We start from the raw sequence: 26,277 nt of genomic DNA on the forward strand, positions 1-26,277 counted from the left end.
CTTCTGTTTTTGCATTCTTACCATTGTGCCCTTGTACATCTAAGTCACTTTTGTTTTCTTTGGATGCTTTGAAGATTCTCTTTTTATTACTGCTTGAAGTAATTTGATTGTGATGTGTGTTACTGTGGTTTTATTAATGTCTCTTCTATAGAATTAAGGTTCTCAGATCTTGGATTTATCATTTTCATTAAATGTGGAAAACCTGGCCTTTTTCCTCCCTACTATGCCCCTCATTTTGGTGATTACACAAATTTGTGACAACTTGGGAGGCTTATCCACAATCTACTGTAGCTCTCTCCATTGGCCTCATGGCTATACTTGCTACTGAGATGTCTTCTAATCCACTGTGTTCTCAGGTTTCTAGTGAACGATTACCTATCTATTTTTTTTCACTTCATGCATTTCATTTTTCACTTTTTAAAGTTTTAGGTATTTGTTTTCTTTCATCAATATATACATGTTTTCCTTGATTCTCCAGATTGTAAGAAGCATATATCTATCTATATCTATCTATCTATCTATCTATCTATCTATCTATCTATCTATCTATCTATCTATCTATCTATCTATCTATCTATCTCTTTTGTTTCCTTGTCTTTTAATTCCATCTGAAGTTTCTAGGTTTCTAGGCTGGCTGCTATTGATTTACCTGCCCCTCCCCTCATATAGCTCGTATTTTTACTGCTTTTATGCATTGCTGGTAGTTTCTCAGTGGATATGAGAAACTGTTAGCTTTGTTTTGGGTGCTTGGTTTTGTTAAGGGCTGGGCTTGTTCTGGCAGGCAATTAATTTTCTTTGCATCAGTTTTATCTTTCAAGGCTGCTTTTAAGCTTTGTTTGGGCAAGTCCAGGGCAGACTTTGATCTAGGGTAATTTACCCTCATTACTTAGGTGATTTGCTTTTGCATACTCTATCCTATTTCCCTCATATTCTATGACCTTTCCAATCTGCAGGTGGGAATGTAAGCTAATCCCAACCCTTTGTAGCTACAGAAATTGTAAGGCCTTCCAGAGGTGGAGTTTCACCTCACATAGGTGCAAAGTAATAGCACTCAGCTAAAAGGGCTACCTATTCCTGGGACTACCTGAGCTCTTTATTTCTATGAAGTTCCCTTGTTTCTGGTGCTCTCCTGCACAGATTCTTGCTGCAGTCAGCCTCTCCATCTGTAATCTCTGTTTCAGACATAGTGAGATCACATGGCTACTCAGGTCTTCATCCCTGTGCTTGCACCTGGCCTTCAGGCAGACAGAGCCTCACCTCATTCATTTCCCTTCTCTCAGGAACTAGTAATTTAATACAGTTTGTCCAGTGTTCCAGTGGTTTACAGCAGGAGAAATGAATTTCTGTTGGAGATAATTCTTCATGGATAGAAGGGAAATAATTTTGTATACATTTTAATCAATCTCTGTTCTGCTACATGTCTAATACATATATGAAAACATACACATGTATCTATCTACATGAGAGAATGACAGAATATCTTGTATATCCAAATTAATGGCAATTTTAAACTTAAAAAAATTCAACCTCTTGAATTATTCACTACTATACTTGACTTTAGCCAGAAGCCTGAGAAACAATGAATTATTATACTTCTAATGTAAATATTAAATAACACCTAATACTGTTTTATTTTCTTCTGAGCACTTACTTTATTTGCATACTGTCTTTCTCTTTAGAAAGTCCACATTAGAATGTTTGCTCTGCGCTGGTAGGACCATTTTCTATACTGCCTATTGCTTGTATCTCTAGTATGTACAATAATTCCTGGAACACACACAGAACATGATTACTTAACTGTAGACATCTTATTCTATGAACTAGTAGGTAGCCCTCATATAGAAAATATGCTTATCATGTGCCCTTGTTGCCTACTATATATTATTAAAATAGGGCCCTACCTAATACCAGGTAAACATTAAGAAAAAAGATTATTACATTCATATTGGAAGGAAAAATGACAGCATATATTCTGTTTATCAAAGTAAAAACTATGCAACAACACAAGGCACCATATATAGTTACTCAAACAGCTGATATTTTCTACAAGGCTCTGCTAGGATGAAGCCTGCATACTGAAGGCAGTGGGAACAAGTTCCTAAAAGTTGTCACTTTCAAAGGTATGACCTGCATTAGTCAGAATGTCAAGTGTGGAGAAAGGAAGACCTGTTGTCACAACCTGCTTTCTAACGTTTTCATTAATTCTTTATTTTGAAGTAAAAAACATGCTCTGTCATGCCTAATCAAAATTAACTTCACCATGCACAGGCTAAAAGTGCTTTTGCATACACATTTTCCAACTGCATTTTCTAATACTTTTTCTGGAAATTCCTAGACCTGGAAAGTCTAGGTTATAGTACTTTGAACACAATAGGTAGCCTGACAGTGGCATTGGTCTATTAATGAACACAGTGTAGGGCCACATTTGCTTTGGGAAATCCTACTCTCAAACAGGAGTACACACTACTAACTATGAAAATTGAAGGCCTAAGCCCTTTTTCTGGTTGCTGTTGCAGCATCTTACTTTCTGCTGTGGGGTCTATTGTTACAAATTAGCTCCTCATTGTACATGGTACAGAGAGTGCATATCTGGACAAGCAGCATCTAGTAGGTGTTTTCTGGACAAATCCATTATCAAAGCAGAACATCCTATCCTCCAAGCATTCTAGGTGGCTGAGATATTACTATCCTGTGGTATTCTCAAACTACGCTAACTAGTACTTCTCAAAAGCCTTGTTTCATAATCCATTTACGTCTCACTATGAAAAAAAAAGAATTATGATGTATATGCTCACACCTCAAGTTGTTATGTCAATCTAGAGGAGAACATAATATGAATATAAATGTGGCATCAATGTCTGTTCTCAATGTGGAGCTTTAACAACTTGTCCTGATATGCTGTGCTGGCTTCAAACAATTAACACAGCTAACATTTTACATCTTCTGTTTCCCATCATTTATACTTAGAGGCTTCTTTCCACACTTGTATGTGTTAACAACTGGCCTTCTGGATTTGGCTTAGCCTACAGACTGCAGAGGCTACAGGGCGTGGTAAGACTAAAACAACGTGTGGAGTCCCAAAGGCAGACATGATTACAACTCCACTGCACACCAGCTCTGAGAACACAGGTCTGTCACTCATCTGCAAATGGGCTTAACCGTAATACCTCCCTCACAGAACTCTGAGGATCAAGTAGAACACCAGGGGGAATGGTGCTTGACCCCAAATCATATGACCTTCACATACTGCAACGTTTTCACTGTAAAGGAACAAACCCCCCCCCTTAATCACTTTATGGGGTTATTGGAAACATTCCCCACATGGCACAGGATTTCATTAGGAATCACCAGGGCATCTGAGACTGCAAATGGCATGGTCCAGCCAATGAGGGCAGTTTCTGGAGATAAGCCTGAGGCTCAGTTTAGGCAGAGAATGTGGTATTGCAGGAGAGATGCAGTCTCACTGGAGCATTCTCAGGGAGGACAAGGCTTCCGAATCCTGTGGAGAGGAGACTTCTATCCATGGGAGTATTATCAGAGAACCCTCTTTGCTCCTGTGTGCAACACTCCTTCGGTTTGCTCAGCTCAGAGTCCCAGGGCTCACCTCAAATGCCTTTAAATGACATCAAGATTCACATGACCCCTGGCTGGTACTCAGTGACCTTGTGGTGAAAGCACACATCAAGGGGGGCAGGGCAGTGAGGAAAGCATCCCACATCAATTCCTCCCAGTCACCACCCTCTCAGAATTCCCACAGAACTGAGTACACAGAGCTGCTGTGAAAACAAACATTATTTACTTGCTCATGAGCCATCTTGGCCCCTACTTTGTACCAAACCAAGCATCATGCCCAGTTGTGAGCTTGTCAGGTTCCAGTCAGGGACAAGATTGTACACAGAACAGATTGCTCCAAATATCTCTTGAATCAACTGCAGAGCAAGGTTAGGATTCTAGAAGGATTGATCCTTGGATGCAGAGACAGTAGGAAGTAGATGGAGGCAAAGGTATCAGAGGAGAAAGAAGTTTTACAGTGATGGAGAGAAAAACCACCAAGGCAAGGGTTGATGGGTATGTGCAGCACACATAGAGTAGAAAGTAAACGAGAAGGCAATTCATTATCTGAGGACTTGTGCTTTGCTTTTCTCCTGCCAGCATGGCTGCATATTCAGTGGTACATTGGATGCTAGTGAATGCAAATTCCTTAAGCTTAGAATTCCTATGCATTAATTTCTTTCTTTTTTTAAGTAATTAAATCTAAATTTTGAGTGATTTTATTGTAAAAATACTGTACAGAGGGGTTACAATTACATGGGCAAGATAATGAGTACATTTCTTATCAAGCATTGTAGCCTCCTCCTTTGTTTCCCCTTCCTGTCCCATCCTCCCCTCATCCCCTCACCCCCCCCCCCCACCAAAGTTGTAAAGTTCATTTTCGACATAAAGACTTGTATGTCTCACTGTTACAATTGGTCACCTGTATCCCTATTTAAACAATTTGTTTTTTCCCTTCCCCTCCACAAATTATAACAACATCAAACACAGTGAAAGCATGGGTTATACCGTGGGGGAGGGACATACAAAGCAACGAAGAAATAATCTTATAAATGCGTTAGAAACAATTGCATGAAAGAAAGAAAACATTTGAATACCTATCTTAGGGTTCGTTTCCCTAACATCAACTTAACTGACCTTTTCTGCTTGACTCAGACATATACTAGATATTGCAAATAAGGGAAACCATGGGACCTATGTTTCTTTGGGCCTGGCTTACTTCACTTAATATAATTTTTTCCAAGTCTTTCCATTTCCTAACAAATGGGGCAATGTCATTCTTTCTGATGGAGGCATAGAATTCCATTGTGTATATATATACATTTTCTTGATCCATTCATCTACTGAGGGGCATCTGGGTTGGTTCCATATCTTAGCTATGGTAAATAAGGCTGCAATAAACATAGTCGTGCTGGTAGCTTTAGTGTGGTCTTGTTTGTGAACATTTGGGTAAATGCCCAAAAGTGGGATTACTGGGTCATAGGGGAGCTCTATGTGGAGTCTTTTGAGGAACCTCCATACTACTTTCCAAAGTGGCTGAACAAGTTTACACTCCCACCAACAAAGCAGTAGGGTTCCCTTCTGTCCACATCACCTCCAGCATCTGTTGTTATTAGAGTTCTTGATTCTAGCCATTCTAACTGGGGTGAGTTGATATCTCAATGTTGTTTTGATTTGCATTTCTTTTATGGCTAGAGAGGTTGAACATTTCTTTATGTGTCTATTGGCCATCCTTCTTTCCTCTTCAGAGAAGTTTCTCTTTAAGTCTTTAGCCCACTTATTTATTGGACAGTTGTTTCTTTGAAGATTTGTTGTTGGGGGATTTAATTTTTTGAGTTCAGGTATATTTTAGATATGAGACCCTTGTCTGTTGTGTGGCTAGTGAAGATCTTCTCCCAATCCATGGGCTTTCTATTGATCTTGCTAGCTATGTCCTTTCATAAGCTCTGCAATTTCATGCAATCCCATTTGTCCAACCCGTCTTTGATTTGTTGTGTTTCTGGGTCTCTATTAAGAAAATTTTGGCCTGTGCCAAGGAGACCTAGGGTTTCTCCTATTCCATCCTGTAATGTTTTCAGAGTGTCTGCTTTGACTCTGAAGTCTTTGATCCATTTGGATTTGATTCTGGTACAGGATGATATAAGGATCTAGCTTCAGTTTTCTACAAGTGATTAACCAATTTTGCCAGCACCATTTACTGAAGAGGCTGTCTTTCTTCCATTCTATTTTTTTTAGCTCCCTTATCGAAGAGTAGATGGCTATAGGTCTGTAGGTTCATTTCTGGGTTTTCAATTCTATTCCATTGGTCCTGAGGTCTGTTCTTGTGCCAGTTCCAAGCTGTTTTGATTACTATGGCTTTATAGTAGAGTTTGAAATTTGGTAATGATATTCCTCCAGCACTGTTCTTTCTGTTGAGGATCGTTTTTCCTATTCGGGGTCTTTTATTGTTCCATATGAATTTTTGGATTGCCTCTTCTATTTCCTTGAAGAATGAGGTTGGAATATTGATAGGTATTGCATTGAATTTGTAGACAGCCTTAGGAAGTAATGCCATTTTCATGATGTTGATCTTTCCAATCCAGGAGCATGGGAGTTTTTGCCACTTTCTAAGTTCTGTTTTGATTTCCTTTTTCAAGTTTTTAAAGTTTTCATCATAGAGGTCCTTCACTTCTTTGGTTAAGTCCTATGCATTAATTTCTTTGAAGTAAAAGACACGCATGCATCTATCATTTTAAGCCAATAAACATTTGTGAGCATCACACCACAGAATCCTCCTCCTCCGGCCAGGCTGAAGTACTACCACCATGATACTGACCAAGTGTGCCTACCTCACCTCAGTGGATGTGAGAGAAAGCACAGACAGAGGAAGGCTGTGGCGTGTCACTGTTTGAACTGACCAGGAACCAGGCTCCTCAGAGGTCACTTGAAGAAAAGCAATTGGCCTCTCCCCCAGGTCCTGAGAGCACAAATGACAGCATGTTCATTGTCCCTGTCACCGTTCTCTACAAAGACCTGCAGGTTCCAGACATCAAACCTTGGGATAAAGAGCAGCAGCCTCCTGGTGTCTGCACTGTCCTGCCCTGATTAGCATCATTCCCCTTCCTCTAATCCTCTCGACTGGCTTCCCAGGTAACAGATTAAATCCTATATTCTAAACTTGCTTTCGGGGCTCTTACCCTCTTGGCCTGCTCTCCACACTTATCTTTCCCTTCCCAAACTTCCTGTTCCTTCATGTCTCTCACCATGGCTCACTGCTAGGCCTGTGTGTTGTTGCTGTTGTTTTTTTTAACTCTCCTACTGACCAAAATGCATTACTCTTTGGGAGGGGGTGAGGGGAGCTTTAAATTTTTCCCATTTCAACTCTTTGTGTGTGTGCGTGTGTGTGTGTGTGTGTGTGTGTGTGTGTGTGTGTGTGTGTGTGTGTGTTTACGTGTGTGCACACATGGTGTTGGGGATTGGACTCAAGGCCTGTGTATGCTTGGCAAGCATTCTACCAATCCTTTTGTTTAGTCTGTTTTTAAGAAAGAGTCTCATTTGCTAACCTTGAGCTGAAGAGCACAGGGACAACACCCAGGCCCAGAGTCCCTCCAGCAAAAAAAAAAAAAAAAAAAGGGTCTCATTAACTGTCTAGGCTTGACTCAAATTCAAGATCCTTCTGCCTCTGCCTCATAAGCAGAATTACTGGCGGGTGTTGCCATGCTGGTTTGTGCTTTAATTCTTTCAAGTAAAATACAAAAGCCATCTGTATCCTGTCACTTCAAAGTTCATTTGAACACTTCAGGTTCAAATGAAGTGGTGGTTCTATTATTTAAAGCTTTAAAAAGTTAAGTGGTAAACAAAAAATCTACACAGATTTTAATGGCCTCATTATTTACTATGCTTAATGAATCCACACATCTAGTTGACATGTTCATTTCATAATAAAAGTTAATTACTTTTGTACTCTATTTCTCATCACTGCAACCATTTTCAATGGTTTAAAATCAACCCAATATTCTGAAAATATATTTTAACTTAAGTATATTATCTCTGATCTTGCTTTAAAAAAATTCCCAAATAGAGCATCAACTCTAGTTCCAGTTATATGGTAGCTAACTTAAGGGGATCAAAATAGCACTGACACATCTCCCCCAGCCCCCTCTCTCTCTTCTGTATTAAAACTGTAGGCATTTCCAAACATTTCTTGAAGAATAAGTCATCTGTCATTGATATTACATCTTTTTCCAAATATAGAGTACAGAGTCATCTTTTCAGACTCGGTAGCAAAGCCTACTCACTAAATGACTACTTTCTTAACAAGATGCCACGAAGGAATCTGACAAGGTCTGTTGTGACATGTTTGTACAGAACATGGAGAAATAATAGGTACAAGCTAACAGTTGAAGTAGATTTATACTTAGGTAAATGACTGATGATACCTAAAAGCTCATTTTCAACCTATCAGGAATCATCTGGTAGAAACTGAAGAATTCTGTTGAATTCAACCCTTCTTAACCCATGGATTTGAAAGATGTTAGGAGAGTAGGTTGATCACTAGTTCTGAAGTGAAATAAAATCACAGATAATGAAACCACTAGATGACACGGTCATGATTTATTTAACAACAATAGATTATGGAAGCAGGCCAACTATAACAAAATAAAACAGTTGTCTGAGATACAGATATACATTTTTGTGTGTAGCTTCAATCAATTCTTGTAAATAAAGATACATGTTCAAGATGCTTTGCTGTACCATTGTTACAGTACAGAGACCACCTAAACATTCATCATTTAGGAAATCAAGGGGCTACAGGATACTTAGGGGCAAAAAGGAAAACCTACCACTATGGACTCATTTACAATGATATGGGAAAATGTCCACATACGTACGTGTTCATTTTCACATGTTTATGCATGTGTTTGTGCATACCAGCAACATGTGAGCTCTTCCTATGCATCAGATGCCATTCTGCAAGTACTTTACATGTATTTACTCACTCAGATCTTCTAATGAAACAGTTACACATCCATCTATCCACCCACCACCCTCCCACCTATACACACACACACACTTTAAAATTTTTTCAGAAGCATAAAGTATTTTTCAGATTCAAAAAAGGAAATGACAGCTAGAGCCAGTGGCTCATACCCACAACCCAAGCTTCTCAGGAGGCTAAGATTTGAGGATCACAATTTGAAGCCAGCCTGGGGGAGGAAATGTCCATGAGACTCTTATCTCCAATCAAGTACAAAAAAAAAAAAATTAAAAGTTGGAAATTGAGCTGTGGCTCCAGTGGTAGAGTGCTAGCCTTGAACAAAACAGCCCAGGGACAGTACCCAGGCTGAGTTCCAGCCCTACCCAGGACCAGAACAAAAAGAAAAAGGAAAATGAAGAGGAAGAGGAAAAGGAAAAGGAAAAGAAAGAAAGAGTAAATACAGGCAGTACCTATGGGATGAATTGTCTAAGTCAATACTGCAATGAAATAATTACAAAGACTAGAAGACACAGCTCTGCTACTTCCTGGATAAGCTACTTTTGAGTACTTTCTTTAACATCTGAATTATAGTTTCTCTATCAGTGTACCACAGATATACAAGCCTACTTACAAAGTTATTCAAATAAGGAGGAGGCCTGAGCCAAGTCCATTCTTTTTGTTACACAACTAGTCCATCTCAGTAAAGGCTGCTTCTTATTGAATACAAAATCACCGTAAACACCAGTCCATCCACACTTATCTTGAAGGACTCTCAAGTGCAAAGGCACAGAAAGGCCAGAATAGGAACGGAGATGAGGAACACAGGAGAAAAGGTTGAAAGAACTGGAGCATTTTCCCCCAGAAGTGATGTCTAGTGGAAGTTTATTAGTTGACCAAAATAACTAAAGGATTAGTACTATAGAAGAAAACTGACCTTTTCTGTTTAGCTCTGATAGTCAAAATTAAAACCAACAGGGAAGAACACTCAAGATCTGGGTACAAATAAATAAATAAACAAACGTTATCAGAGTTACAGTTGTTGAGAAAATGACACCAAGTTGACCAGAACCAGTCTTACCTTTCTTCCTTCCTTTCTTTCCCTTTCTCTCTTTCCTCTCTCTCTCTCTCTTTCCTTTCTCTCTCTTTTCTCTCTCTTTCCTTTCTCTCTTTCTTTCTTCTTTCTTTCTTTCTTTTCTTTCTTTCCCTCCCTCACTCCCTTCCTTTTTTTTTTTTTTGGTCAGTCATGGGGCTTGAACTCGGTCTGGGCACTCTCCCTGTGCTCTTCGGCTCAAGGCTAGCATTCTACCATTGAGTCCCTGCACCACTTCCGATTTTCTGAGTGGTTTATTGGAGATAAGAGTCTCAGGGACTTTCCTGCCCGGGCTTTGAACTGTGATCCTCAGATCTCAGCCTCCTGAGTAGCTAGGATTACAGGCATGAGCCACCGGAGCCTGGCTTGCCATCCTTTCTAAGTCACAGAAAGCCTCACATCCTTCTCAGCTCACAGAGGAAGCTCCCACAACCAGCCAGGGGTGCCACACAGGCAATTCGTGCCCACTGAGGAAGAACAGAGTACAGCACTCCTGAAATCTCCTCTATTTAAGATTTGCCTCTTGAGTTCAAAATGTCTAGCCGTTAGTAGGAATTGGTGTTTTGATGAGTGAAATTGTCTGGCTAGTCTCATTTTTATAGAGAAAATTTAACTCTCAAAAGATGAACATTTGCCTGTATACAGTCAGAAATTCCAGACGAGAATAACAACTCTCCGCCTTCCCAAGGCACTACAGCCCACAGTTTTGCCGACCATGAATTCACTTACTAATAAGCATGTAGTACAGATGCTTGTGGCTTATCATAATTGATGATTTTCATATGGTCATCGTAATTCTGAATACCAATGAAATGTAATATTAAGAATTATAAACATTTCATTTCACTATAATCTTTCACACTGCAACATTTCATGCTAAATGACATATTTAGCTAGAGCAATAAATAGTCTGCCCCCACATCTCAATTAATATAGTTTAGCTTAAATAACTTAGAAAATTACAACTCATTGTATTGCATAGACTGATGAGAATTTTTACAGTGCCCCCTCACCCAGGTGGTTGTATAGTTATTTGCACTAAAAAGGAACCCAAATATTATGAAAGTGGTCTTCACTTACATCAGGACCACCAGAAGTATGTTACTTCATATCCTATTTTCAAAAGATCTCATCAGCTGGCAAGTTTCAGTGTAGAGGAGGTGAGATGTGTACTGATGGGTATGGCTTCACATGGCCCACAAGCAGATATACACATTTGATGATGGCACTTGCTCTGTAAGCCTCTGGATGGGAAACATGGAATAAGATGAACTCACCCAGAACAGCTTGATCCTGAACATGCTCAGCTGCAATTGTCATCTGGACTGCCCAGGACTCTTGCTACTGATCTACATCACTGCTCACAAAAAAATCAACTGAAAAACAACTCTCCTTCTGAAGCCGAAGTTTTCAGTGACAAAAGCTATAAAACACTTTTCCCTCATATGTGTTATCAGACATGAAAGCAGAGTGGACTCATTCTGCACAGTGATTTTAACAAACTATAAAGTGAAGTATTTATTTATGCACACAATTGCAATTCCACACTGTATACCACTGATACTATAAAGCATGCAGCAGCAACACTTGATAAAGGATTTGGCCAAAAGGCTTTTTCCTCCTTCCATATGAACATGTTTGCTACCAGCTGTGAGGCTCATGTTGCAAACTTCTCAACAAATCTGCGTTTGCTAGAAGGAATGCAACCCTGAATGATGCCTTTGAGGTTTTGTTCTATTCTGGACCTTGAACAACAGAATTAATCAATTTCACCCAGGGAAACACTATTCTGTACTTGACCTGGACAACTTAACTGGTTTATTAGAGGCCACTGTACTTGGCCTGAAAATGATTTGGAGGCGCTGTGGTTCCAGGCCACTCTCTTTGACAAAGTTTCGTAACAGAGAAAGCACTGGAGACTGTGGACAAATAAATCACCTGCCAAGTAAAATCCAATTTTCTGAGAGTCATTTGGTGCTTTCTATTTTCAATTTTTCTTTTTGTTACTTGAGTAAAATTATCAATCTGGCAGATTCATTGGTCCCTAAACATTAAGATTCACATTCTGTAATTATACTGGGTTTAGTTCACTACTTACGTTTATAATGTTGTTTTTAAGTCATAGTACTTTATTGTTATTTTGTCACTCTCTATACTACTAAGGACCACTTCTGGATTACTGATGTAGTTTTGTAAACTAGATAAAGCAAGCAACAGAATTCTAACAGAAAAGGAAAGTGCAAAGGCTAACAAAGACAAAAAAAAATAACATATTGTAGGTTACATACTATTTGTCATGAACTATTTGGAAGACAACAAACCTAAATACTACCCCCATTTTATAGATGGGAAACTTAGTCGGACTTGACTAGACCCTCTCTCATTCTAATGGCTAGGATGAGGAGAAAGCTTTTAGGATCAGTGCCGGTGACGTAAAACAACATCAGCATGCTATCCTTGGATTGGGCTCTAAAAGGCTCCAAGCCTGAATGATAGCTTTACAGTCAGGGAGTGAGAGACCTCCTCTTGTTTGATAAGGCTGCTCCAATGCAATGCAACCTACCAATTCTTGTTATTCCAACTACATGTTACTTTTGACTTCCAATTTTGCAAGGTGAGGCTAACTTTCTCATACATACTTCTTTGCCTAGCTATTATATGGTTTTTAAATTTTAATTGATATACACTGCTTTTATGTTTATGATGAAATATAATGCATGTATCTGAGTCTATAGCGTCTCATCAGTGTATTTTCTTTCTCGATAACTCTCCTGGAATTAATTACAACTCCGTTTATAGTCACTTAAGTTTTCTACTTTCCTGTAACTAATTTATCACCATGCCTTCTAACACAACTATAAAACTTCTCTGTATAGAAACCCATGAGGTGGTTAACTAGGGGTTTCTTCCTGTCCCCACATCCTTCACATATACTCATTCTTTCCAGAGGCTTCTTTCCTCTCTTCCTCCTGCCAGGCTTTTCTCTGGGACCCACACCGCTGAATGCTCTCCTGCTATCTGTCCTGAGAATTCCTTTCACTTTCTTCTTGTGTTGGATCTTGCTTCCCAGCCACAGGTTGTTCTCTTTCTCAAATTTATTCCCTCACTTTTGTAGATGAGGTCCCAAATATAGCTATGTATTTTAAAGCCTGACATATCTACAAATGGCCTACTTCTCTGCTCACTCTTGACTGGATGAGTAAGACTGCTGTCTAAAACTCATTTCCCCTCAAAAGTAGCATTACAGTATTTACTACTGAGTACAGTACTGTCTGATTCCTGATCCTTTAAGTATAACATGATTTTTCTCCTCTGTGGAAATTTCTACTATTTCTTTTTAAGCTGGTGGTTTTAAGTTCCATACTCAAGTGTCTTAACATGTTTCTTTTTTTAAATTCCAACAGAACATAAACTTCATTACAACACAGAGTTCTGTCTGCCTTCTCTCACCCTTACAGCTCCCTTGCATTTAACACTTTTAAATGCAAGTAGCACAGCAGACACTCAAGAATAAAGGTAGATTAAAGAACAAAATATGCCCTTATTTTCTGAGTCCTTTCAATCTGAAAGTCTTTTTTTTAAATCTATAACTTCTGGAAACTGCACCACTTAGGTTTTGGCCTTCCTAAGTTGATTTCCAAATATTCTTTATTTCCTTCAATGTTTTCCTCTGGGACTTTTTTTTTTTCCAGTCTTATGATCCTACTATTTAAAGTTGCTTCAATCCTTCCTTCAAAAATCCCTCCTTCCCTTCGTTCCTTTCTTGTACTGAGGCTTAAACTCAGGATCTGGGTGCTGTTCCTAAGCTTTTTCCTTCAAGGCTGATGTTCTACCACTTGAGCCACAGCTCCATTTCTGGCTTTTTGGTGGTTAATTGAAGATAAGAGTCTCACAGACATTCTGGCCCAGGCTTCCTCTTCAGTAGCTAGGATTACAGGTGCAAGCCACTGGGCTCCTGGCTGCTTTAGTTTTTGGTAACCAAATGTTTAGCTTTCAGTTCTTCCTTTTGAGTCTAACACTAGGTGATCAAGTGCCCCATTCTCTTCACTCAAGTGTAGTCGTGGAGATGGGAGGGCAGGGATGGTAAGGGGAGAAAACAGGAGGCGGCAACAATGCTTGATAAGAAATGTACTCATTCCCTTGCTCATGTAATTTTAACCCTTCTGTACGGTATTTTCACAATAAAAAAACTTATTAAAAATTTAAAAAATAAACAAAATCCTCAAATTTGATAGAAATCAAATAAGAAACAGGAATGTACCTTATAAATATATTCCGACTGGCTCTAATGGAAGCAAGTTTACAAGCAAAACTCTACAGCATGCTTAACGAAGCAGAGCATGATAGTATACCTATTTTCTCTTTTAATAAACACAATTTTCATCTCTTGGAAAGGCTATCAAACTCCAATCACTTAAACTGAGTTAGATAAGTCTGGGAATTTGAAGTCCACTGATTTTTTTTTTTTCCTTTCTCTTTTTTGGGAGAGTGCTAATAGTTGAAGTGTAGGCCTCATATGTGGTAAGTAGCTCTACCCCTGAGCTACATATCCAGCCCCACTGAGAATATCAGATATTCTAAACAATTATTTTCTTATTATTTTCCTGTTCTCAATTCCAAAGATACAATGCATACTCATTCTCTAAGACTTTCAAGATGGTATGAAATCAAAAAAACAACCTCTTTTACTTATGAACCCATAGGAATCAGGCAATAAATATCACTGTGGCTTAAATTTTTCATTGTGTTAGGCCTTTAAGAAGATCAGTTTGTACTTTAAAATAATTTGCCTCCAGTTCACTAACAAATATTAGCAGAAAGAGTTCTCTCCAAAAATACGATAAGACGAGTTAATTCATGCTTTCAATCAAAACCAACAACAAAAAAAAACTTTTCACCATTAACAAAAAAGCGTGTTTAATTTACTGCTTGAGTTGGTTTAATCACATCAAGGACATTTTCAGCTTCCTTAGCAACTTGTTACTCTTCTTAATGTCTTTTATCTATAGTAAGGGATTTTTTTTTTAATTCAATGAAGAAAGCCTTTCACGTGAACCTTAAAGTACTATAACCTACAAATCCTCCTACTTAAACACATCTGACAGCTGTAACTACTCATCCAGCTTCCAGACACGTGCCCTATGTCCTCCCAATAACAGATTAATTCCAAATTCATTGATTAAAATAATGAAAATGTTATCACAAATATAACCATAAGTCTACATAACCTAGTGAGCCCTACAGCCAAAATTCAGGCAACTCAATAGGAAAGTTACTTAAGAGCAGGAAAGAGCAGAGTGTTATTTTAAGAACGTCAATACAGGTTGACCCATTGTAGCGAAGAGATGTACAAAACACCATGTTGAAAACGAACTTTACAAACTTTACAACTTCGGCAGGGGCAAGTGGTGGTGGTATAGTTGTGGAGGTGGGAGGGAAGGATGGTGGAGGAAAACAAAGGAGGAGGCAACAATGCTCAATAGGAAATATACTCATTACCTTGCTCATGTTAACTACAACCCCTCTGTGCAGCATTTTTACAATAAAAAATGTACAAAAATATAAAAAGAGGCTCAAAGACAAGCTGGGAGTTGGTTATTCATGCCTATAATCCTAGCTACTCATGAGGCTGAGATGTGAGGAGCACGGTTCAAAGCCAGCCTATGCAAGAAAGTCTGTGAAACTCTGATTTCCAATAAACCACTCAGAAAACTGGAAGTGGTGCTGTGGCTCAGGTGGTAGAGTGCTAGCCTTGAGCTGAAGAGCACAGGGGCAGTGCCCAGGCCTAGAGTTCAAGCCCTGCAACTGCCAAAAAAAGTCAAAGACATTGCAGAGATGGACTGAAAACATTAAACACTTCTCACTGCTATAACTACCACTAGCACAGCCTACTGAAAATAGTTACCATACAAACCTAAATGATAACTAATAGATCTTAATAGATAAATTATGCACTATAAGACTAAAATCAGCAGGGAAGCTAAGTAATGTAGTCACTATAAAACAACAATTGATATCAAATGTTGGATAAAATGAAATTTTAAGAACTTTAATCTTTTTTCTTAAAGATAGTAAATGAGGTTTTTGAAGAATATAATACTTTAAAAGTCAATTTAATTGAAAGAGGCATATTATGTCAATGAATTTAGTTTTTATTAATTGTGACTATCATCTTCCACAGACAGAATTGATTGACAACATGTTAAGTAAAAGTGATAGGTTTTTAAATAACCTAGATATTTGAAATTCTAAGTGTTTTCTATTCAAGGAAATTACTCATGAGTAAAGATAAAACTATACCAGAGTTTTCATATACCCATTCAAAAAGGAAGAAAATAGCATCACACCATTTGTCATTTTTATTTTCATTCCAGGATGAATAAGGTCTGGCCTAAAACAGTTCATGAAAAGACAGGGTAGCGGTAGGAGAAGCAGGCAGTAGTAGTAAAGGAAGAACTGACTAGCTACCAGCTCTGTCCATTGTAACACATGATTTCACAGGGCTACAGGAAAACCCAACTATCATAAAAAGCAGCATTTGAGCCATCCCATACACTCTGATAGAGTCAAGTCATTTGGAGTATTACATGTGCAGTTATAAACATGTGATATCTAAGGAATTGATCAAACAGAGGGAAATTTTCAATCAGAAGTCCTGTTTCGACCATTTCTGCTTGTCCCAGACATGTACTAGTTATTGCAAATAAGGGAAACCATGGGACCTATGTTTCTTTGGGCCTGGCTTACTTCACTTAATATAATTTTTTCCAAGTCTTTCCATTTCCTAACAAATAGAGCGATACCATTCTTTCTGATGGAGGAATAGATTTTTTTTTTTTTTGTTTCTTTGTATGTTCCTCCCCCACCGTATAACACCTGTTTTCACTGTATTTGATGTCAGTGCCCTGCATCTTGTATATAAACTTCTCTAACTTGGGCAGGCGAAGGGAAAAACCAAAATGCTTAAATAGGGATACAGGTTGACCCATTGCAACAATGAGATATACAAGACACTATGTTAAAAAATGAACTTTACAATTTAGGCGGGGAGGGGGGAGTGTAATTGTGGAGGTGGGAGGGAAGGGATGGTAGGGGAAAAACAAAGGAGGAGGTAACAATGCTTGATAGGAAATGTACTCATTACCTTGCTCATGTAACTGTAACCCCTCTGTACACTACTTGTTACAATAAAAAACGTATTTAAAAAAAAAAAGAAGTAGCTGGAGACACTGAAGAAGTTTAAGACAGAGAAGAGGCAGCTATACTGGGTGAAGCAAGCACAAAGAACCTCACAAACAAGGAAGATTTATTTTTGTTGCTTTAAGGAAGAGAGACTATTAGCCCAGAGAAATTATAGGAAGACAGACTTAAGTTCTGGCCAAGGAACAGGGATGGAAAAACTGAAGTTGTATGGCTAGAATGGGGTTCTGAAGAAGGAGAGCAAACCACTGTGAAGCAGGGACTCAGCCTCTCAGTGGTAGATGCTATGCATTCTTTCAGCGCCTGAGGTGTGAAGCAGATGGGCTAAACCAAGATTGGATAAACAAGGAAGGGTTAAGAAGCAACCATAAGATTTCACTAAGGATTTTCTACTTCTGGAAATTTGTATAAGTAGGTACTCTGACAGATCTTCACAACAAGAAGTAAAAATACTTCATAAAACATTCATGATAGAGCCAGGCACTGGTAGCTCAAATCTGCTATCCTAGTTAAGGCTGAGATTAGAGGATCTTGGTTTGAAGCCAGCCGGGGCTAGCAGAAAAGCCTGCAACACTCGGATCTCTAATTAACCAACAAAATGCTAGACTAGTGGCTGAAGTGGTAGAGAGCCAGCCATGAGCAAGCAATTGGGATGAAAGCACAAGGCTCTTAGTTAAGGTCACAGCACTGACACGAACACAAAAAGGAAAGGTTAAAGAAATGGCTACTTCAGTTAGGAAGCAATACTAAGTGAAAGACAGACGACAGAAGAGATACAATGGGTACCATTAGTACTTTTTGAATTTGGGGGACATGGGAGTTTGATTTTTTTTTCAGTGCTTACTTTTTAAAATTTTAATGTCAAGGTGATGTACAGAAGGGTTACATTTACATAAGTAAGGTAGTGAGTACATTTCTTGTCTAACTTGTTACCCCCCTCCCTCATTTTTCTCCCTCTTTCCCTCTCCCCATCCCCCCTCCCAAGTTATACAGGTAATTTCCAACATATTGTCTTGTGAGTATTGCTGTTGCATTGGTTCCTCCTTTGTCTCACCATTTTGTTGTTCCCCTTCCCTTCCCTAATTTAGATAAACATATATACAATACCAGGGTACCAAAGTCAAATACAGTGACAACAGGTGATAAACCATAGGGGGAAAAACACAAAAGAAGAAAGAAATCATGTAGTACATTAAAAACAACAACAACAGGGATGGGAAGGTGGCTAGAGTGCTTGCCTTGCATGCATGAGGCCCTGGGTTCAACTCCCCAACACCACATAAGCAAAAAGAAAAAAGCCAGAAGTGGCACTATGGCTCAAGTGGTAGAGCGCTAGCCTTGAGCTGAAGAGCTGAGGGACAGCGCCCAGGCCCAGAGTTCAGGCCCCATGACCGGACCCCCCCCCCCAAAAACAACAACAACAACAGCAAAGGAAAACCTCTTATGTTTATGTCTTGGAGTTCATTTCTCTTAGCATCATCCTAAACAATCATAGTTAGATTTTCGTTTTGGTTTTCTCAGTCTCTTGGGGCTAGCAGAAGCAGAGGAAAACCTAGGGCCAGCCTAGAGTGGATCATCTACAGAACATACCAAAGGACTCCACCCTCATATTTGGGAGAAGTAAGATTCAACTGACACACCTTGAGATTACAAAGAAAGCTGTTAACTAGTCTCAAATCCTGATACTAACAGAACGGGGAGAGATACATACACCTCCATGAATTCACGAGCATAAGCCAGCCCTAATCCGTCTGTGGCCAGAAATAACTTAAGGTCCAGAAAACCTCCAGTTGATAGGTGATTTTCCAGTGGATTTACAGTGGCTCCAGCCTCCCAGGAGAAGAAAGGCAGTTCCTCTGTGGAGCCATTCCTCTAAACTCAGAATTCCCAGAGAAAACCCTAAGAAATATGAACTAGGGAGTAAGGGGAAGGAGGGAAGCGTGGAGAATAAAAGAAAATACATGATGAAGAGTCAGACAAAAACAACTGGGAGTAGAATTCAAGCTGCAAAGCTAAGCAGTAGAACAATGAGCCAAAATCATACTCTATCCTCAGAAGATCTCAGTGGTAGAACTTTAGAACTGCTGTAAAAGTTTTCACACAAGTATAATCAAAAGCTGAAAAGTCTCTACACCATAACCCACATCTCTGCGTAAAGAGTTTTATCTAGTCCTTGCTCATGTATACATGTATATTAAGTCAACTTCAAATATATTTATTTTGAAACATGCTAGAATAGCTACAAGTAGTGCAATGTTCTCAATATTTAATTCTATCAACCTCACAAAAGGGCTGACTAAAAAAATCATGACAAAACCATTTAAAAGTGATACATGAATACATAGCAGATACTACCACTTGAGGTGAAACTGTAATTCTCTACTGTCAGACCATCTGCCATTTTCTTCACTGCAAAGCCTAACTAAAGAAAAAGGCAAACAATGGTCCTGTTGATACTGGTTCCAAAGTAGTCTTCAACCTGTGAATACAGGACAAAATACAAATTAACTTAAGGAAATGCTAGTATGAAATGGGGAGGTTAATCAAGGCTTATAATAAAAAACAAGTACTGAGTCTGCATTTTCTCTTTGGCCTTTCGCTGTCCAATACTCTTTACATGCTAGAATTTGAGTAACACAGGTCAGCCAAACTCATCCAAGGACTACATCATTCTCATGCCTAGGGAAAAGGTATCTATAGTTGCCAAGAATTTAGAACCCTGTGCTGCCTTCCACAATTTCTGCGCTAGAAAGGCTGATCCAAACACTCTTAAAAATTATTTCTCATGGTGTTGGTGGGTGATTAATCTGAGGGATGAATGTAAGCAAGCTCATAAGTCTGTCTGTCTGATGCAATATGCATGGGAACACATGTTTAAATAGAACCTCAAGCCTTTAAAAGAATGACCAATCAAATTTTTAAAAGGATAGCTAGTCTTCTACTTCAGTCTTCTATTATCCTACTAAATAACTAGAAAGAAAAGGCAGAGTGGGTAGAACCCCATGAGCACTGAAATAGAAGAAAATTTAAGGATGAAAAGCTACTTTCTGAATTTGATTCTTTGTAAATATATAGCTAATGAAACTATACACACACAAAAGTTGGACAGTTTTCTGTAGGGCAGATGCTTTTGTATGAGAAATGCTCTAAGGAAGTGAAAACATCCATCCAATTGAAACACCCAGATCTGCCATAAACGTGGTGCTCTACATACAAGTATTACTCAGCCCACTATGGCCTCAGTGGCCAAGCTTGGACAGTAGCACTCTGGCAAGACCAACACACAGCTGACCAAAGTACACTGGCAGCCTGAAGCTAGGGCAGTTAAACTAAATGGGGCGAGCCAGTGGCTCCAGGCCTGGCTTTAAAAGATGACCTAAGCAACAGAGAGAGATATATCATCCTTAGTGTAGGAGAGCTGAAAGCTAACAAGGTGAAATGGAATCTAAAAAGCCTCATTGGGCCAGTGGCAGCCTGAAGACAAGAGTAGAGAGATTACACAGAGTGACAGAGATAGAGAGAGAAGGAAATTCGAGGAGATTCGTGAGAATAGAGGCTCAGCTCTACCTGAATTCTGCCAAGACTTCAACAGCATCCTTACTCTCTGCCCACCAACTTCATTCCAAGTTTCTTTGGTTATCTATCTTGTAGTCTCAACCTGTGACTGTCACTTGTGATGAGATCATCATCAGCTCTAATGAAGAAGAAGGGATGCCAGAAAAGACATTGTTAAGTACTGCTGGGAAATAAAAGCAAAGATTCATGCTATCTATTACCCAAGATGGAATAGTTTATCTCTGGAAAACACATGAAATGACGGTGTAGGCAGGAAGGGGTTTCAAAGCCGAGCACACCACTGAAGACAGAAGACCTTGCCATTAGGTAGAAAGCTCATTAGGCTCTCAGCCTACTTTAAGAATATTATGTATTTTCAAACATTTCTGTGAACATATCCAAAATAACTGAAGGAGAGACCCTGACATCATATCATAATAATACTTTTCCTTAGAGTCATTGTATTGTTGAATACTTCTGAAATAGGTAACTTTTCATCTTTTTGTATATATTTTTTATTGTAAAAATACTGTACAGAGGGGTTACAGTTACACGAGTAAGGTAATGAGTACATTTCCTATAGAGCATTGTTACCTCGTCCTTTGTTTATCCCTTACCATCTCTTCCCTCCCCACTACCTCCACTCCCCCCCCCAAGTTGTAAAGTTCTTTTTCAACATAGTGTCTTGTACATCTCATTGTTACAATGGGTCAACCTGTATCCTTATTTCAGCATTTTGTTATTTCCTTTCCCCTCCCCAAATTAGAAAAATGTATATACAAGATGCAGGGGACCAAAATCAAATGCAGTGAAAACAGGGGTTATATACTATGGGGGAAGAACATACAAAAGAAACAGAAAGAATCACATGTTACATTATAGACACATTAAAAACAACAGCAAGAAAGATAAAATCTCTTGTGTCCCTACTTGGAGTTTATTTCGCTTAGTATCATCTTATATGGTCATATGTACATAGTTATTTTACCTTTTCTGCTTGTCCTAGACTTATATTAGTTATTGAAAATAAGGGAAACCATGGGATCTATGTTTCTTTGGGCCTGGCTTCTTCACTTATATTATTTAAATTATATTATTTTTTTCAAGTCTTTCCATTTCCTAACAAATGGGGCAATGTCATTCTTTCTGATGAAGGCATAGAATTCCATTGTGTATATATACCACATTTTCTTGATTCATTTTCATCTACTGAGGGGCAGCTGGGTTGGTTCCATATCTTAGCTATGGTGAATACTGCTGCAATAAACATAGTTGTGCTGGTAGCTTTAGTATGGCTTTGTTTGTGATCTTTTGGGTAAATGCCCAAAAGTGGGATTGCTGGGTCAGAGGGGAGCTCTATGTGAAGTCTTCTGAGGAACCTCCACACTGCTTTCCAAAATGGTTGAGCAAGTTTACATTCCCCCTTTTGGCTACATCCCCTCCAGGGGGTGTTATTATATTTGTTATTAGATTTCTTGATTCTAGCCATTCTAACTGGGGTAGGTAGAATCTCAATGTTATTTTGATTTGCATTTCTTTTATGGCTAGGGAGGTTGAGCATTTCTTCATGTGTCTATTGGCCATCCTTATTTCCTCTTCAGAGAAGTTTCTAAGTCTTTAGCCCACTTATTTATTGGGCAGTTGTTTCTTTGAAGATTTGTTGTTGGACGATTTAACTTTTTGAATCCCAGGTATATTTTAGATATGAGACCCTTGTCTGTTGTATGGCTAGTGAAGATCTTCTCCCAATCTGTGGGCTTTCTATTAATCTTGCTAGCTATATTCTTTGCCATGCAGAAGCTCTGCAGTTTCAATCCCATTTGTCCAACCTTTCTTTGAGTTGTTGTGTTTCTGGGTCTCTATTAAGAAAATTTCAGCCTGTGCCAAGGAACCCTAGAGTTTCTCCTATTCCTTCCTGTCATGTTTTGACTTCAAGGTCTTTGATCCATTTGGAGTTGATTCTGGTGCAGGGTGACATATTGTTTTAGTTTTCTACAGGTGTTTAACCAATTTTTCAGCACCATTTACTGAAAAGGCTTTCTTCCATTGTATTTTTTTAGCTCCCTTATCGAGGATTAGATGGCTATAGGTCTATGGGTTCATTTCTGGGTCTTCAGTTCTATTCCATTGGTCCTCAGATCTGTTGTTGTGCCAGTACCAAGCTGTTTTGATTACTATGGCTTTGTAGTAGAGTTTAAAATTTGGTATTGATATTCCTCCAGCACTATTCTTTCTGCTAAGGATTGCTTTTGCTATTCAGGGTCTTTCATTGTTCCCTATGAATTTTTGGGTTGCTTCTAACTTTTCATTTATTACAATGACTTTTTTTAAACACAAGGTCATAGTAAAAGAGTATTAAGTATTAAACTCTGAAATGGAAATTATCAGTTTTTAAACTGGTATATTTTGCTATAAGCTTTGTCTCCATTTTCTTAAGGGGTGGGTGAAACCAATAAGGATATCATCTGAAGAGGAAGTAAACCATGGCCAGGAGGAAAAGGCTTCTGTTTCATGCCACCAAGCCTGAGCAAGGCAAGTCCTTGCTAACACCCAATAATCATCCCTAAAGGTGGACCAGTCACAAGCTCTGCACACACCAAACCAACTCGGCTCTCCCCCACCCTGCCCCTTAATTTCCTATTTCCCCACAAATTGGAAGAAAGCACATTCCCAGCCTGGCCAGTTTTATTTTTAATCCTCACTCAATGCAAATTTAGTAGATTAATTCTTTAAAATCTAGGTTTTATTTTTTTTTAAAAAACTTCTGTATATGCCTGCAATATGTAAAGTGCCTGAATAATTTTAGTCACATAATGTAAAAACACAGCTAACTATAAACAAGAGGTTAAAAAAAACTATGGAATTAACAGAACACCCTTGTACAATTGATGTATGCTAACAGAGATAGAAAATGTGGTACACATACACAATGGAATTCTATACTTCCATCAGAAAAAATGATTATTGCAGATTTTTAAGGAAATGGAAAGAGTTGGAAAAAAATTCTACTAAGTAAGCCAGACCCAAAGAAACAGGTTGCATGATTTCCTTCATTTATTCTAACTAGAATGTGCCTATAAATCTACAAGTGAACACACTGGATGGTAACAAAAAAAATTATGCTTGGCTATGATAAATTATACAGGACTCTTAACTGTTCACAGTGAGACCAAAGGAGGATATTCTTAGGAGAAGATCACAAAGGCTTAATAGCTATATGCATATGATCATAAAAAATGAAGTTTATCAAAATGAATTCCAAGAAATAGAAACAAGAGGCTGGCGCTGGTGGCTCACACCTATAATCGTTTTTTTTTTTTTTTTGGTCGGTCGTGGGACTTGAACTCTGGGCCTGGGCGCTGTCCCTTAGCTCTTCAGCTCAAGGCAAGCGCTCTACCACTTGAGCTACAGCGCCACTTCTGGTTTTCTGGTGGTTTATTGGAGATAGGAGTCTCACGGTCTCTCCTGCCCGGGCTGGCTTTGAACCATGATCCTTAGATCTCAGCCTCCTGAGTAGCTAGGATTACAGGCGTGAGCCACCAGCGCCCGGCTTACACACCTATAATCTTAACTACTCAGGAGGCTGAGATCTGAGGATAGCGGTTCAAAGCCAGCCTGGGCAGTAAAGTCCATGAGACTCTTATTGCCAATAAACCATCAGAAAACCAGAAGTAGCACTGTGGCTCAAGTGCCTTAAGCTAAAGAGCTCAGGGACAGGGCCCAGGTCCAGAGTTCAAGTCCCACAACCACCACCACCAACAACAAAAAAGAAGTAAAAAAGAAATAGAAACAAAAGACTTTTTTTTAAATTGCTTTTTGTTGTTTTTCTTTGTTCAATTTTTTTCTTTGTTGCTCTTTTTGTTTTCTGTACCTTTGTCTGGTAAATAAGTTTATCTGTTTGGGGGGAGGGTAAGGGAGAGCACAGAAATTGCAGGACAAATAGTGCAGCAGTGATATTCACTAGACACTGTGCTGAAAATAAGCTACACATAGGGAAATGAACCCTAAGATATGTATTCAAATGTTTTTTTTTTCTTTCATGCGATTGTTTCTAACTCATTTATAAGATTATTTCTTTGTTGCTTTGTATGTCCCTCCCCTACGGTATAACCCCTGCTTTCACTGTATTTGATGTCGGTATAATTTGTGGAGGGGAAGGGGAAAAACAAATCATTTAAATAGGGATACAGGTGGAACAATGAGATGTACAAGTCATTATGTTGAAAACGAACTTTACAACTTTGGTGCGGGGGGGGGGTGTTGGGGGGGGTGCCGGAGGAGGATGGGAATGGGAAACAAAGGAGGAGGCTAAAATACTTGATAAGAAATGTACTCATTATCTTGCCCATGTAATTGTAACCCCTCTGTACAGTATTTTTACAATAAAAAATAAATAAACTACACAGCTTGTGGGGGTAGTCAGGAGAGAAAAACTTGGACAAATCAAGGGAAGAGGTGACACTGTTCGAAAAGGAATGTACTCATTACGTGACTTACGTAACTGTAACCATTCTGTACATCACCTTTACAATAACAATAAAAATATTTTTTAAGAAAGAAAAAAGACAAAGATGAAAGAAAGATAATCTACTTAGGCAGGCTTGTAAGAAGTTTAGGACTTTATAGAAATATAGTAAAGGTCAGAAGTCTTAATTGATCAAGTTTTTAAATTTCTTTTGTTCCAATATGCATTGCATGACTATATACCCCTTGATTGGCCTCCAAAGTAGTTGCCTGAGCTGGGTGTCGGTGGCTCACACCTGTAATCCTAGCTACTCAGGAGGCTGAGATCTGAGGATTGCAGCAAAACAAATCATAGTGCTTAAGTTAAAAATAATAAAACAACCCAATATTGTCCCCATCACAAACGAGAAACACTAAAGTACCAATTTTAAATAAAATGCTGTGTTTTACATGCAGTCATTTCTTTATTATTTCAGTTCAGTCTGTCAGAATTGTGGAGTAAAATACTCCATACTCCCTATAATAGATGCCTATATGCAAACGAGAGGGAAGGCCTAACTTATGAGCAGCGGCAAGTGCTCCTTGAGTTTGGGCTGGTATTTCTTTGGGGACTGGTCTAATTTGATGTTCACATTGTCCAAACTGGCTAGTATGCTCCTTCAATCTAGAATCCTTAAACAGGCTGCACTGGAAACTGTACTCAGCCAACCCAGAGTAGCCCATCTCATCACAGAGAATTCTAGAAAGTAGTGCCTTGCGAGCTTCACCCAGGCTCCTTTATTGCTGGTTTCTCTGCTCACCCTGACAGCACTGAGGTCACTGAGGTTACTCTGTGTTATTTCCTTCCACCAACACCACGTGCTAGGATGGAGCTCTCAGACGGCTCACCTCCTGGAGACAGACACACGCCACTCTCACCTTCTGCAAAACGGTTCTAACAGCAGCTCCATGGGCTCCTGTTCCTCTGGAGTTCCAAGTTCACACAAATCCTGTGGGAACTCCTACACTGGCCTTTTCTTTGTCCCCTTCCCCTCCCCTTCTCTAGTTGTGTCTCTTATTTCTTTCTCTTTTCTCTTTCATCCTTTCTTTTTTTTTCTTTCTTTCCTCTGTCTCTCCTTAAAAATTTTGCAGTTGTAAACTGGAAACTTGAGAAAGAAATTTGCTCTGAGGATTAAATCAACTCCTGAGAATCTTTTTTCCTAGACTACTGTCCTGTTGGAAAGATTTTTAACTTATCTAAAAAGTCCTTACAAGTCCATTAAATCAAGACTTTCCAGTGAGTATTTCACTCTTATTTTCTCTCTACACGTATGTATGCGTATTCATACATTTGAAAATCATGTAAGTTTTTAAGTGTAAATTTAAAAATAGGTATCTAAAATCTTTTGTATTCTGCATACATATACAATATATACATGTAGATGTATATGTAGGTGTTTGTCATATTTCTAATGCATAC

At 38.9% G+C, this 26,277-nt stretch overlaps 1 protein-coding gene across 4 annotated transcripts in view; it reads right to left on the reverse strand.

Annotated features, from left to right (window-relative positions):
• Peli2 (pellino E3 ubiquitin protein ligase family member 2) overlaps positions 1-26,277 on the reverse strand; it is a 134,291-nt gene that overhangs the window by 30,406 nt on the left and 77,608 nt on the right. The gene's annotated exons all lie outside the window — the stretch shown is intronic.

The sequence above is a fragment of the Dipodomys merriami genome, unplaced genomic scaffold (genome assembly GCF_024711535.1).
Source record: "Dipodomys merriami isolate MVZ:Mamm:240054 unplaced genomic scaffold, mDipMer1.0.p SCAF_1, whole genome shotgun sequence".
Lineage (NCBI taxonomy): Eukaryota > Metazoa > Chordata > Mammalia > Rodentia > Heteromyidae > Dipodomys > Dipodomys merriami.